Genomic DNA, 14,772 nt, shown 5'->3' with positions numbered 1-14,772 from the left:
TACCGTATTAATGGGAGATTGCCCTCGACGATGATTACTAAAGCAGAGAGCTAGCTACTCGTCGCCACACCGGCTGGCTTGCCTCGAACTTTCGAGCTTTGTCTATTCTTCAGTGAAATAGGAAAGTAAGTTGGGGCGAAGTTTCGCCACAAAATTTTATTGTGTTTTATCGTATTCTCTCCACGCCGCTCATACTTCCACAGAGAAATCCATACGCGCCGTGAGCACATCAAGAAAAAACTCGTTCCAACTCCTATTCCGAAATTAATGGATCCTCGGATGACTACAAACATGAGCTGAATGACGCAATTAGCGCGCCTCTTAATAAGCGAGTAATTGTGGCAATTATAAGTGCGGCCGTCGAGCGAACTTTTCCCTGTTACGTCAAACGTCACGGAATGACGAGAAAAACTCCAAGAAACAATATTAACGCGATTATAAGTTTATTCGGTGCCCCAGGAAACGAATTAAATCTGAAAAAACGAGAGCCATAAATTCGCCGGAATTATTTTTTTATCATCGGAAGCCAGGACGCCAAAACAAACTTATAAAAACGTTTTATTGTGTCCTGGATCGGGAGATAATCGACTCATTAAGTCCATAAAGGACCCTTTTCGATTAAGTTTTTGGTTTCGTTGCCAAGTGGCCGTAATTAATGAAATACTGGCAAACCTCTCGAGTAATACATATTTAATAAAGAGAGCTGAATTCGCCCGCGCGAGCTAAAAATGTCGCAAATTAAAGCCCGAATTGAGAGTTACGACACAAGCGTCTGATCGACACGCTCGGCGAAGCTCGACCCACAAAATCCCTGTTATCACCATGCTGCAGCGGATTTATCTGATCAAGCTCGCATGCATGGCGTCGGCTAAGCACGCCAATTAGATTGATTTTATTGCAGGAAATAACCGAAGCGATCTTTGATCCGAGACGTAAAATTTACGACTGCGTACACCGCGATATTTTAATACGAAGGCTACATATTTCGCTTGTCTGTTTATGGAGGGAATATAGACGGAATTCCTCCGTCTAAAATATGACAGCATAAACGGAAAGACGCCAATTCGCGGCATGCGGCAAATTGTTCTTGTTTTGAAACGTTGCTGGAAATTTTAAGAGCTTTAAATCGGGGCACAAACAAGCTTTTAAAACGGCAATTACGCGGCGAAGACAAAGAAAAACGGACTGTGGAGTCGAGGTTACTCCATTCGGACGCCAGTGACGCGCTAAGTGCTCGAAAAGGGGTATTTGGTATTTATCAGTCGTAAGTACTCGAATGCTGCGTCAGATATTTATGAGGAGCTCGATATCCCGAATTTCCTCGCCAAGAAAGTTCAAATATTCAAAAATAAGACCGGTGATACCCCAGAGATATTAGAAATCCTCGAAATTGTAATTCAAGAAAAACTGTAGATTCTAGGAATTTCATAGTTTCCAGCGATGTCACAGATACATAGAATTTTTGAGATAATTAACATCTGCATAGATCCTTGAGAACTTTGGGACTTTTAGGATTAAAGACATTTCACTGAATATCCAGATTACAAAGATTCTTAGGTTATATAAATAATAAAAATTTCCATTTTTATTCCTTTTGATTAGTAATTTCATAAAAAATCGAAGTCACCAGTTTAGAGATTCCAGATTCCGGAGATCTTTGAGATTCTAAAGATTATATGGATTTTAGAAATTCTAGAAACTCCAGGAATTGGACCGAAATTTGATAGATTCAGAAAATCCAGAAAAATCTGAAAACTCCAGAAATTCCAAACAATCCAAATGTTTAAGATTCAGAGATTCCAGCGATCTTTATGTCCTAGAAATAGCTGAACTCGTGCACACATTTCTAGTCGTAGAGATCCTTGATATTTTAGAGATCCTAAAAATGCTATAAATTCTCAAGATTTTGAAAATCATAGAAGCTCCAATGACACTATAGATACCACAGAGATTCTAGAGATTATACATATTCTAGGATTCTAGCTAAATATTCAGTGGTTCTAGAGATTATAAGGAATTTTGTGGACTCTGAAATCTTTAAGATTTTAGCGATCCTAAGGATTATAAATTTTAGAAATCATCAAGATTCTAGATATTCTAGAACTGTAGGGATCCAAATGCTAGCGGATCTGCTAAAAGTCCTCGAAATTATACGCGATTTAGGAATTCTAGGAGGTTCCAAAAAACCATAGATGGCAGAAAGTTTATTTTTTCCAACGATGCCGCAGCTTCTGATACCTAAAATCTAGATATCCTTGTTCATCACATATATCTATATAGGAAGCTAGAACCCACTGACATAGATACAGAAATATTGAGATCATACTTTTTCTATGATTTTAGCTAGATATTCCACAGAAACTGTTAACTCCGGAGATTTCAGTGTTCCAAGATTCATTGGTTCTAGAGATCGTAGAGAATCTTATAAATTTTCGAAATTCTCAAGACCTTAGAAATACCAGAGATACTAGATCCCACAGAGGTCCTCGAAATTATACATAATCCAAGGATTCTAGATAAGAGTTTCCATAAAAACTTCTATATTCTAGAAATTGCATTGTTTCGTGAGAATTTTTAAATCCCAAGGATTATAAACATTACAAAAATATTCAGAGATTCCACAGATTTTAGAGAGTGTAGAAACTTCAAGGATGGGATCCGTGAAATACAGGGATCTTAAATAAATATATCAAAGATTCTAAAGATTAGACTCCCAAGATTCCAGAAATTCACAATTTATTCTTTGGGTTATAGAAATTGTAAGGATTCTAGATGAGATCCTGGAGATCATTGAAATTTTATAGATTGTATAAATTTTGTAAGAATTTCGGGCATTTCAATGTTTTCACAGAGTTTAGAGATTCCAGAAACTCCAGATATTTGATTGAAATTTTACAGATTCAGAGAGTCCAGAAGTAAATGTGATCTTTGAGCTTCGAGTGATTTTAGAGATTCTACGAATCCCATAAATTCACGAAATTATAAAACCTTAAAAGCAGTTGTGACACTATATTTAGATATACAGTATAACCTTTATAATCCGAACATCCAGTAATCCGAACAGAGACTAGTTGAAGTCGATGTCTCGTTAATCCGAACAAAACTCTGCAATCCGAACTGAACTTGAAAACATGCACCTACTTGCAAAAATTACGTACGTATTGTATTGAATTTTCTGAAATTTTTAAAAATTGCGATATTTCAATGCACTGAATTAATTAACTAATTCTGGAAAAAAAGTTGAAGTTATCGAAGAAATGAGGCCGGAAGTGATTTCTGCGGCCCGAAATCTACAAGAAAAAGTATTGAGTTAAATTTCGAAAAAATCGTCAAAAATGGGTCGAAATTTGTATGTAGTGGAGAACTTCATTTTTGAAATGATTGTCTAAAAATTCTGAAAAAATTCAGGGATATGTATTTCAAGGTGCCGATTCCAAAAATATAGCAAGTTTATGGTCATGGAGCAATATTTTCGAAAGAATCGGTACGAAATACGAATTTTTCAAAATTTCGATATTTCAACGTTCGATTCCGGAAAAACGGTTGCAGTTATCAAAGAAACGATCCCGGAAGTGAGTTATCGAGCCCGAAATCTACAAGAAAATGTATTTAGTTAAGTTTCGAAAATATCAAAATGTGACCGAAATTTGAAGAAGAGGGGACCATTGAAAATTTAGACTTTTAAAAAAGTTGTCTAAAAATTGCGAAAAAATTCAGGGACGTGGATATCGACATGCTGATTCCAAAAATATGGTATGTCGATGGTCACAGAGAAAAATTTTCGAAAGAATCGCTATGGAAAGGGAATTTTTTAAAATTTCTGAAAATTTCGATATTTCAACGTTCGATTCCGGAAAAACGGTTGCAATTATCAAAGAAACGATGCCGGAAGTGAGTTCTAGAGCTCGAAATCTACAAGAAAATGTATTTAGTTAAGTTTCGAAAATATCAAAATTTGGCCGAAATTTGAAGAAGGGGGGACCATTGAAAAAATTTCACTTTTAAAAAAGTTGTCTAAAAATTGCGAAAAAATTCAGGGACGTAGATCTCGACATGCTGATTCCAAAAATATAGTGTGCTGATGGTCACAGAGAAACATTTTCGAAAGAATCGCTATGGAAAAGGAATTTTTGAAAATTTCGATATTTCAACGTTCGATTCCGGAAAAACGGTTGCAGTTATCAAAGAAACGATGCCGGAAGTGAGTTATAGAGCCCGAAATCTACAAGAAAATATGTTTAGTTAAATTTCGAAAGTGCCAAAATTTGGCCGAAATTTGAAGAAGCCCGGGACCATTGAAAAAATTTCACTTTTAAAAAAGTTCTCCAAAAATTGCGAAAAAATTCAAAGACGTAGATCTCGACATGCTGATTCCAAAAATATAGCGTGTTGATGGTCACGGAGCAACATTTTCGAAAGAATCGGTACGAAATGCGGATTTTTGAAAATTTCTAAAAATTTCGATATTTCAACGTTCGATTCTGGAAAAACGGTTACACTTATCAAAGAAACGATACCGGAAGTGAGTTCTAGAGCTCGAAATCTACAAGAAAATGTATTTAGTTAAGTTTCGAAAATGTCAAAATTTGGAAGAAGAAGAGGGGACCACTGAAAAAATTTCACTTTTAAAAAAGTTGTCTAAAAATTGTGAAAAAACTCAGGACACTGATTCACAGAATATAGCGTGTTGATGGTAACGGAGCAATATCGGAAATTTCGGTGTGAAATTGAAATTTTTCGAAATTTTTAAAAATTGCGATATTTCAATGGACGATTCTAGAAAAACAGTTTAAGTTATCGCAGAAATGAAGCCAAGAGTGACTTTTGCGCTCCAAAATTGGCAACAAAATTTATTAAGTTAAATTTCGAAAATCGTCGAGGATGGGTCGAAATGAAAAATTTCATTCTTGAAAATGTCATCAAAAAATTCTGAAAAAATTCAGGGATATAGATCCGGACGTGTCGAATCCAAAAAGCGTGTTTATGGTCACGGAATAATATTTTTTTCGAATGTATTTATTCATCCATTGTTGCTTAAGAATACGTTATTTCTGTTTAAAAAAATTAAGGTTTATTTATTGAGGTTTTTTGGGAAATTCGCTGATCCGAACAAATCGCTAATCCGAACACACCTTTTCCCCAATTAAATCGGATTATCGAGGTTCTACTGTAATGTAAAAACTATAGAGATTCTAGAGATTCGACATATTCTAGGATTTTAGATAGATTTCGAGAGAAACTGTGGACTTCGAGGAGATTCATAGGTTCTAGGGATCGTGAGAATTTTGTTGTCATAGAATTCCTAGAGTTCCTACGAACCCTACAAATTCTGGAAATGCTCAATATTATAGAAATCCTAGAACCGTAGAGACCCCAGAGATATTAGATCCCCTGGAGGTCTAGAAATTTCATTGTTTCCAGCGATACCAGATTTTGAGAAACCCAAAATTCTCGAGATAAGTGGCATATTCTGAGATCTTCGAGAACTTGAAATTCTAAGAATAATATAGACATTCCAAGAATACAAATATTTAGATATTCCACAGATTTTAGAACTCAGATATAGAAGCAGCAGTTGAAGAAAAGCTTTAGAGATTCGGAAATTCCAGAAGTACATATTTAGGTATTTGAGATCCTTCAAATTTTAGGATGAGAAAGGTCTTGCTTTAAATCGAGGCACAAACAAGCCTTTAAAACGGACTTGGTATTTATCAGTCGTAAGTACTCGAATACTACGTCAAACATTTATGAGGAACTCGATATTCCGAATTTCCTCGGTCCCCACCTCGCGAAGAAAGTTCAAATATTCAAAAATAAATGTTATTAAAGATTAAGATCGGGGGAACGAGGAGCTCAAACATGCCAAGTTTACACTACCCACGCCCTCATAAAGGATTCAAGAGCATTAAAACCGTCAATTCAAACAAGACTTGAATTACCTTTCAAACGATTATTTATCGAACGGCACACACGAAAGTCAGTTGCACCAAATCGCTGCCGGTACTGGTTTAGGAAAATAAAAATAAACCCGAACTTGTGTTAATTTTACAATGTGAAATACAGATTTACGACTATTAGTTAAAAAAGTAAGGGCGGCATCGACAAAAAAGTTATTGGTACAATTCAGGATCATTGTCCGCCTCCAAGAACCATAAACCGGCCAACGCTCAACCGGTTACAATTTGGTTCATGGTTTCCAGAATACAGCGAGAACTTAATTTTCTGCAGATACATCCTTGACACTTCACGCCACCCCTTCACAAAAACTAAGTTTATTTAAAGGCTCATTAAATCGCACGTAATGAAGTGTTTCTGCCACTTATCACGTCGTTGTTAAAAATGACATTTTAATCACAGTCGGCTCCTCTTTTTCACGCTCCAGCTATCGACAAAATCGTTATCTATAATTATTTCTGTCTGTGATTCGAAAGTATGTCGCTGCTGAAAATTTAATAAGCAAAAAATGAAGTTTTATTTGTGGGGCGACTTGAAATGCCTGCGATATTGATTTGATAAGGGACGCCAAGGTCTTATTTAATTACTTAATTAATATACAAGCCGCAGCGCCGAATCCGAACCCATCAATTTTGAGAAAATGCCAACAATGTCGTCGAGACGCTAAATGAAAAGATGACTCCTTGATTGAAAAATGGACGAGTGCGACGTGCGCCCCAACGACTTCTCCAACACTAATCGACAAAACAAACGACAAAAACTATGTCGTGCATATCCACCTGTTGTCGTAATAGAGCGCCATTCGTCTCCATTCATTTTTTATAGTCTGTACATAGTTGGTTCAACGGAATGAGCGCCAAATTGAAATAATAAAACCGACGCTGATGAATGCATTCAAAAATATCTCGCAACCCTCACGTGTGGCCATTAACAAAACATGCCACCTCAGACGAAATTTAGTGTCACTTCCAACATAAACACAAAAAATATGGTCTAATACACCCCGGCGTACGCAGCACAAAGAGGAGCAAAGAATCAACAAATTTTACAGCGTATTTACTCCCCCCTTACCATAAAGTAATCCACGTTAGTTCCATGTAACGCTTCTCAAGAACCCTGGGATACATTTATTTGAAGAACATCTTGTTAGCTAACCGAAGATTTATACTGTTCCACTTTCTGCAACGTAGATATTTTTGAGAAGTCTGGGAAAATCGGACTAATTAACGCTAAGCAGCATTTCTCTTGGTTATCAAGCGTGCGATTATAATCATCGCAATTAAGAACCGGAGGCGCGGTTTTCTTTTAAAAAGCAGCCCGGGAATAAATACAATGCGGAGCAGAAATAGACGGTAAGTTTTGTTGGTTATTTTACACAATAAAGTATTTCCTGTGCAATTTTCAGTCGCATGACCGTCACTCGAGAGCGGCGTACAAAAATTCCGTGCCCCGTTTCGCCATTGATCGATGCCTCCTCATTATTATTAAGCGGTGTAAAATTACGGAGGAACTGCTGTAACGATCATTACACCTATGAGGAAATGAAGTCGGAATAATTCATGAGGCATTCATCAATCTTATCTCTGCTGCATTCTTCGCTTATCCACGCGATTGCAGCGATAAGCAGAACAAAGTTATTGACTCTAGCGACTCCATTCGGACGAAGAGCACCCTATTTACGATGTATGAACCCACCGAACACAAACATTCCCTTTTAGTTCTAACAATATAAACGATTTCCGCTCGACGGGCGGCTCATGTCGGAGAAAATTGTGATAATTATCATTGTTGACGATAAATTATGAAACATTTCATTAAATTTTAACGGCGTCCTGGGGGATGTGGATGTAGGAGACACGGGAGAATACGCAATTTCAAATTTCAGAAGTTGAGCGTACTTTGAGCAAACTTACCAACAAAAACGCCTAATGCCGTGTTTTTTAAGGCATAATGAAAGAATGATGAAGGAAGAGCGTTTAAAATTATTTTATGATGTCTCATTTTGGTCGGAGGCGCAAGAAATCGGGGTCGGGGGCATCTGTCAAAATCACGGATGCCCAACGACGGATTTATTGTGGTGGAGGGGAGACGAAGGAGGGTGATAGGTAAATATACCAGGGTACTGGGGATAAGAAAGTCAATGCGATCTGAGTTGTGTTGTTTGATAGCTGTGTAAACACTACTACTTTTATTCGACTTTAAACGCGTAGACAAAGAAGGCGATAGGTCAAATTTAATAATATAATGACAGTAGGCGCAGGTTGAAACATGTCCTGTTAACGAGTCATTATGACACTGTTTGAATAAAGTACGAAGCCGCAGCCAAAACACTTTTTATTATTCATTTTGTGTTCTGGAATCATTCTCATAAATATTCACAAATCATCAACAACATTGAATTCAGCATTGCAGATACAAGCATTTTGAACGCAGTTTTTAATAGTACATTCATAAATATACAGTCAGATGCACTGTACTTTGACACTATCTATTAAAGGCGTGTTTTATTATATCTAAAATTTGATTTTACATGTAATCTATATTTATAAGTTTTAATTGAATAAAAGCACTGTCAGTTACAACATGAACGATAATCCAAATATCTGTTTCATAGTTACAATTTTAAATAGATTTACAATTATTTAAAAGTTCTGGTTTTTTTTTGCTCCATATATTAACACTGATCAAAAATGCAGCACTTTAAATTTAAAAATGTCTATTAATCATAAACTTCCCAAAAAAGAAACTAAGTTCAAGCTTTTTATTGTCCTGATTCTAATTAATTTTGTACATTTATAATTTTTATGTCTTATGTTTTTAACCACATTTTTTAATCATTTACAATTAACTCAAACGACATTTTCGCTGCAGAAGAATTCAAATAAAGTCTAAAAATACATAAACTATCCGTCAGCAACGACTCCAAAAATAAAGTACATCAACGTACGTCCAATTGAGTCCATTCTTGTCGTCGTTTATATGTTGTTTTGGTCCTTATTGGTTCACAAAGAAAATCCAAATGGATAATTCTAAAAATAGCCGTTGCTTTTATGATGTCAAACATTCATAAATGGATCCTCAAAAATCGTATACAGACCCATTGGATTGATGGTACATCGGTACACCCATCTTCATAAACAAATATTTAAAGTGAATATCATTTAACGGTTAATCGATACTAAACTTTGGAAATAGTTGAAACAGATGTATTTTCCACAATTTAATTTACCTCGCTTTTGGGTTTAAACTCAGTCAAGTCAATTATTCCACAAAATCATTCGACAGAGAGCTGTGTTTTTGCGAATGTCCTGATCCGAACTTCCCCATTTTCTATACATTGATGCGGCTTTATTTTGGTAAATCATTAGTTATTAATTAATTTTAGTTGAATGTATAATTTAAAACATAATTATAAAACAACATACCCAAACGTATATATTATTTACATGCTGCTGTATATTAATAATATTAAAATTTGTCGCTTTTCTATATATATGTGCATGAACATTGCGAGTGCAACGAGCTGCCTTTCCGCAATCGTCTAACCCGCATTAAGGTCTACAAGAAAAAACCTGATAAGAAATGACATCTTTGACGTAACAATTGAGGTTTTTACTTGTCTCCCTAAAAACCAAAAAAAAAAAAAGGACGGCCACCTTCGATCTCTATTATTAATAAAAACTGTCATTTCAGTGTCCTATTTGGCTCTACAAAAAAAAACCTATAAAAGCAATTTCTTCCTGCCGTCCCAGGTGTGACTCCTGATGGTTGCACTCCAAAAAACCGAAACGCATGCGCCCCGCCCACCCATTCTCATTAGTTTATGCAAAACTAGAAGGCGCTGCGTTTGACATCTCAAATTTGATTCTGATCGAGCGCCATATTTTAGCTAAACCCATATATGCGAGTTTCCCACGATTCCTGTTGGATCGTCACGCGCATTTCCAACGTCAAATTTTCGAAACGTCACTTCTCCCAAAAACCTCTATTGTTTCCGGACGTGCGAAAACCGACATCCACCAGATGGTCCGACCAGATTTTGGGTCCGCCCCATGGAATAACCAGCGCTCCGCAACAAAGGTGTCCTCCCACCCCCGAGCCGCGTAATTAAAATCGATTTTTTGTTGATAATTTCCGAAATCGTCGGCGTTCAATTAACGTCGCCCGATTTTAATTAACTGGGAAAAACGCAAAAACACAACGCACGCATGCACACACACAGACAGCCAGGTGGAATGCAGCGACTTGGCAACGATGCACTAACCTTTCTTGATGGAGCGAGTCCGAGGAGGCGACGGAGCGTCCAAAACAAACCAAAAGTGCAATACCAACTTGGGGCTAGCGGCTGGAAATCACTAAAACTCACACTAACTTCGCCGGCTTTTTCGACTTTTGGCGGTCTCTGGCGACTTTGCGTTCCGACGTACGAAAACACGACTTCGTCTCGGGCCGGAAAACACAACGACGCGTCGCTACGGAGGCGCAAACACGATTGGCGGCCAGACACGAAAGGTGGAATACTGCGGCAGCGACGGCGCACGAAGAGAGGCGGACGGGCACGAGGGGCCGCCTTGTGGGCCTAATTACCATAAAAAAATTACTTACGATAATTATTTATTAACCGAACATGCGACGGGTCGATGAGGAATGTCTACGGGGGTTTTTTGCTTTAGTAAAGGGAAACTATTTTTTTGGGGACACGAAAAAATACGGGTTGGTGGGGTGCCGGCCCTGCTTTTAATAATGACAGGTCAACGAGCGTAAAAAAGCGGGGTTTTAATTCTGAGCTAACGGATGAGGTGTACTCACAAAAATGCATGTTTATGTGATATAATCATAGTCAGAATTTTTTAGTTTCGCACCTAAACATTTTTAACTGGCCAGGGTGGCAACCGTGTTTGGACAGTGACAGATGGACGCGAAAAGTTGACGTTTTGAATTTCACAATTAGGTTTTAGTTGTGCCAGTTTCAGTGTTTCTAGTGTTGCGAAAGTAATTAAAGACTTGTTTATGGGCAATTATAACGTAATCGGTAATTTTATTCCATTACAAGTGTTCGGGACAAAGAACTCAGGGCCGGTTGTGACTCAGGTTCAGGTTGTCTCACGGAGACTCAAGAGCAAGGGGCAAGGACGTGGACGAGGTGAACCTAGGTGAGTTCATTTATGCTAAGAATAGGAAATTAACCATACATCTCGAAGTTTGAATCGATTTTTCGAGTCATAAACCGTCTGAATAAATAAATTGCAGTTAATGTTTCGTGGTCTCTATAACAATATCAGCGTCCTATTAAAGTTTCAGAGAATTCCGTTATGTAATTTCGATGTTCCTTAGTTCAACCTTGTACCTCTAATCTTTTCATTAATTATTGATAAAGACTGCATCATTTTGAGCACTGGATCAACTCCTACTTAAAACTTCTACTCAACAGTGCAGACCAAAGCGCTGCTTGTGGTTATTCGCTAAGAAAAATTAAGCTAAACTTGAAAATTACAATCAAATTTTAAAAGCGATAATTACCACTTCCAAATTTAGCACGAGAAATCGTTACAAACTAAAACTACTTTACAGCTGAGTTTTGTTAAGTTTAATGGAACACTTTTACTGTAGTTTTTTGCCTCAAATCAATATAAGCTTTTCCAATCGTTGTATTCTAGTCCATTGATGACAGGAATTCGAATATGTATCCACAAAAGAATTATGTCTATGAATTATTACCTTTCGATAATTTTTTTCCGTTTTTGATATGATCGGGTTTTTTGTACACAATGACAAAGCCATCGTCGGCGAAGATAAAAAATTAAAGAGTTGGACACAGCGACTATTTTTCAAATCGTCGACACGGCATCTACTCAAATAAACGCGAGAAGTGGTTTAAAATTTTCAAAAAATTTCCAAAAAATGCTTAAAATGGGTTCAATCAACTGGAAATTGGTGTCAAATTGTAGATAATCTTGCGCTAATTACGAATCCAAAATCGCCGTCACAAGATATATGCATATAAACGTGAAACGCAGTGGCGGATTGAGGACATGGGGTCCACCGGGAAATTTACAAAGTCCCGGCCCTGTGGTATTATATGCAGATGTTGTTTGGGTGTTATTATTACTATTATTATTTTCAGTTTTTCCGGCGGCATCAGCGTCTTGAAAAAAGATGTTTTTGAAATTTTGTTGACGCTTTTCTCGTCCTTGAAGGACAGTCCGACAAATTCCTCTTTTTAAAGAATCATAAAATCAGATTTTGCCATTTTCGTTTTGTGATCATTGTTAACCTCTATAAAGTGGCGTAATTAACGTCCCCGCAACCTCGGGTCTTTAAAAAGGAAATATATTTAAAGCACATGACTAACGGGAAAAATATTCCAAATTCGACTATTAGCACGTTCAGAATACAAACATCAGCTGTTAAAAGAAACTGAAATTTGGTTGGTTTTGTGTCCTCAATTCAGAGGAAATGACTGATTGATTAGTTCATGCTCAGTTTTATTCCCCAAAAATACTCATAAAACATAAGATAACGGACAAATTTTGATTAACGATTTACCATGTTTCAAATAATCTTAAAATATTTGCATGACTTCACAGCATTCTAGTACCTACTATGATTAAAGTGATTTTGGCAAATGAAGGGTAGAGAGTATATTATTTAGCAAAACCAGTCTTATCTTGGCAAGTACTGGCCCTGCCCACCCACCCTTTATTTTCTTCAAGGGTATGCCATTTGCCAATATCAGTTTTATCTTAGCAAAGACTAACCCCGCCCACTTGCCCTCTATTTTCTTAAAGGGATCTCATTTGTCGAAATCAGCCTTATCTTAGTAAGTACTAGCCTCGTCCACCCGCCCTCTCTTTTCGTAGAGCGTATTTCATTAGCCAAAATCAGTCTTACCTTAGCAGCTACAACCCCCCCCCCCATCCACCCTCTCTTTTCTTGGAGGGTATGTCATTTGAAAAAATCAGTTTTATCTTAATTCTTCAATTTTTCGAATTGGAATTTTTCAATTTTTGTTTTCTTTTTGTTTCTGCACGATATGTAACTTTTAAAATTTTTCGATTTTCCAAGTTTTGGTTGTATAAATTTTTCGATTTAGCAATTTTTTGGATTTGCAATTTCAGGAGTTTTGAACTCTTGGATTTTCAATTTTTCGATTTTTCAAAATATCATTTCTTTAATTTTTCATATTTCAATTTTTGGATTTGCAATTTTTCGTTGCGGTTTTTTGTTTTTTTCCCATTTTTTTCGGGTTTTCTGTGTACTGATATAATTTTTTTTTTCTCAATGGGAAATTTTTAAATTTTTTGGTTTTTCAGTCTGGTGACTTTTCAATTTTTCCATTTACAATTCTTTAATTTTTCATTTCTTTTGGTTCTCAATTTCACGGTGTGTAACTCTTCGGACTTTCGTTTAAAATTTTTCAGTTTTTCGATTTTCCAACTTTTGGTCGTTTCAATTTTCAGATTTTCAATTTCACAAGTTCGTAATTTTCACTTTTTCAATTTGTCGTTTTTTTTTAATTTTGATTTCTTCAATTTTTCATTTTTCAACTTTTTATTTGCAATTTTTCGTTTCTTCAATTTTTCGATTTTCAGTTTTTCAGTTTTTCATTTTTTTTTTGGTTTCTTCGATTTCACTTTAAAATGAAAACTCTTCATGTTTTCATTTTTAAATGTTTCAGTTTTCCGATTTTCCAACTTTTGGATGGTTCACTTTTTTGATTTAACAATTTTTCGATTTGCATTTCACGAGTTTTCAGTTTTTAATTTTTCAATTTTTCGATCTTTCAAATTACCATTTCTGCAGTTTTTCATTTTTTAATTTTTCGATTTGTAAGTTTTCATTTTTTTTTTTTATTTCTTAAATTTTTGGATTTTTCAAACATTCATTTCTTCAACTATTCATTTTTCAATTTTTCGATTTGAAATTTTTCGTTTCGGTTTTTGTTTTTTGTAATTCGTCTGCTCTTCGGTTTTTTAACGTTCTGTTTTAATTTTTCTTCTAAAAGAGAAATTTCTCAATTTTTGTTTTTTTCAGTTGTTATGAATTGCAAATTTTTGATTATTTTAGTAGGTACTAGGCCCCCCCCACCCACCCTCTTTTTTCTTAGAGGACATGTCATTTGCCAAAATCACTCTTATCTTAGCAAGTATTAGCCCCGCCCGCCCACCCTCTCTTTTCTTAGAGGGTATGTCATTTGGAAAAATCAGTTTTATCTTAATTCTTCAATTTTTCTAATTGGAATTTTTCAATTTTTGTTTTCTTTCTGTTTCTGCACGATATGTAACTTTTTAAATTTTTCGATTTTCCAAGTTTTGGTTGTATAAATTTTTCGATTTAGCAATTTTTTGGATTTGCAATTTGAGGAGTTTTGAACTAGATTTCCAATTTTTCGATTTTTCAAAATATCATTTCTTTAATTTTTCATATTTCAATTTTTCGACTTCCAATTTTTCGCTTCGGTTTTTTGTTTTTTTTTTTCAATTTTTTTCGGTTTTTCAGTGTACTAATATAATTTTTTTTCTCAATGTGAAATTCTTCAATTTTTTGTTTTTTCAATCTGTTCACTTTTCAATTTTTCCTTTCCTCAATTTTTCCATTTGCAATTTTTTAATTTGCCATTTCTTTTGGTTCTCAATTTCACGGTATGTAACTATTCGGATTTTCTTTAAAATTTTTCAGCTTTTTGATTTTCCAACTTTTGGTCATTTCAATTTTTAGATTTTGAATTTCACTAGTGCGTAATTTTTACTTTTTCAATTTTCGGGTTTTCATTTTTAAATCTTTCAGTTTTTCGATTTTCCAACTTTTGGATTGTTC

The 14,772-nt window shown here is 35.6% G+C and overlaps 1 protein-coding gene across 3 annotated transcripts in view; it reads right to left on the bottom strand.

The window, feature by feature from the left end:
• The window catches only part of LOC135124538 (leucine-rich repeat, immunoglobulin-like domain and transmembrane domain-containing protein 2), a 243,474-nt gene extending 233,043 nt beyond the window's left edge, over positions 1 to 10,431 (bottom strand). For all 3 annotated transcript variants that reach the window (XM_064049680.1, XM_064049691.1, XM_064049670.1), the window contains exon 1: positions 10,220 to 10,431. The gene's annotated coding sequence lies outside the window, so the exon portion shown is untranslated. The remainder of the gene's footprint in view (positions 1 to 10,219) is intronic.
• Between the last annotated feature and the right edge of the window lie 4,341 nt (positions 10,432 to 14,772).

Source organism: Zophobas morio, unplaced genomic scaffold, assembly GCF_036711695.1.
Source record: "Zophobas morio isolate AGI-343-1 ecotype UQ-CSIRO unplaced genomic scaffold, CSIRO_AGI_Zmor_V1 ptg000002l, whole genome shotgun sequence".
NCBI classification, from domain to species: domain Eukaryota; kingdom Metazoa; phylum Arthropoda; class Insecta; order Coleoptera; family Tenebrionidae; genus Zophobas; species Zophobas morio.
This window is presented reverse-complemented; position numbering and strand designations above follow the sequence as displayed.